This window comes from Protopterus annectens, chromosome 3.part0 (assembly GCF_019279795.1).
Source record: "Protopterus annectens isolate FY-2018-M chromosome 3.part0, PAN1.0, whole genome shotgun sequence".
In the NCBI taxonomy this organism is placed as follows: domain Eukaryota; kingdom Metazoa; phylum Chordata; order Ceratodontiformes; family Protopteridae; genus Protopterus; species Protopterus annectens.
In genome coordinates, this window is record NC_056731.1 from 1,232,769,441 (window position 1) to 1,232,770,361 (window position 921).

The following is a 921-nucleotide window of genomic DNA, read 5'->3' on the forward strand; positions in this document are numbered from 1 at the left end:
AAGGTACATGGGCTCTAGTTTATCTTTTTACCGATGCTTTGTGGATGATCTCTTCCTCCTTTGGGAGGGGGACATTTCATCCTTTAATAACTTTTTAGAAGTTATTAATACTAGTACTGATTTTTTGAAATTCACAGCTCATAGTTCTACCAGCAACATTGATTTTCTAGATGTTAGAATTGACTGATTACCCACAGGGGCCTTTGAAACTAGTTTATACAAAAAAGAATGCTACAAGAATACATATGTTGAAAGAAGTAGCAACATATTTTTGGAAATGTGGTGAGGGGCAGGCCCTAAGAGTCTTGAGGCTGACTGTCAATGATAATAAGTTTGAACAAGAGCTGGAGAATTTAGAACAGAGGTTCCGACAGAGAGGTTATTTACAGGCTGAAGTGAAAACAGCACTATCAGCCACCCGTAACATGAGCGAAGACTCAGGAAGACCCTACTTTTCATATACTATCCCTAGGGCCACTAATAGAATGAGGGGGTTTAACCCCATAAAAATCCTGATTACCTATTCCAGTGATGTTAAATCCATACAGAATATATATATATAGGAATAATTGGAATGCCATATGTGCAGATGAAAATGTCAGGGAATTGGTTGGGGATATACCACGCTATGTCTTTAAAAACAAGAGATCTTTGTAGAGACTTTTATGTGGCCCAAGACAGGATAAACAATTCTACACTCAGGATAGAGGAGATGAAATAGGTACTTTTTCCTGTAACAATTGTAATTGTTGCCAACATTTAGATCATAGAGGTAGATTTTATCATCCTGACATGAACAAAGAATTTATATTCAAATTGGTAGCAAATTGTGAGACCACTCACTTAGTGTATTTGTGTTATTGCATGGGATGTCATGCATTTTATGTGGGCATGACGACACGTAGATTACATGATCAGATT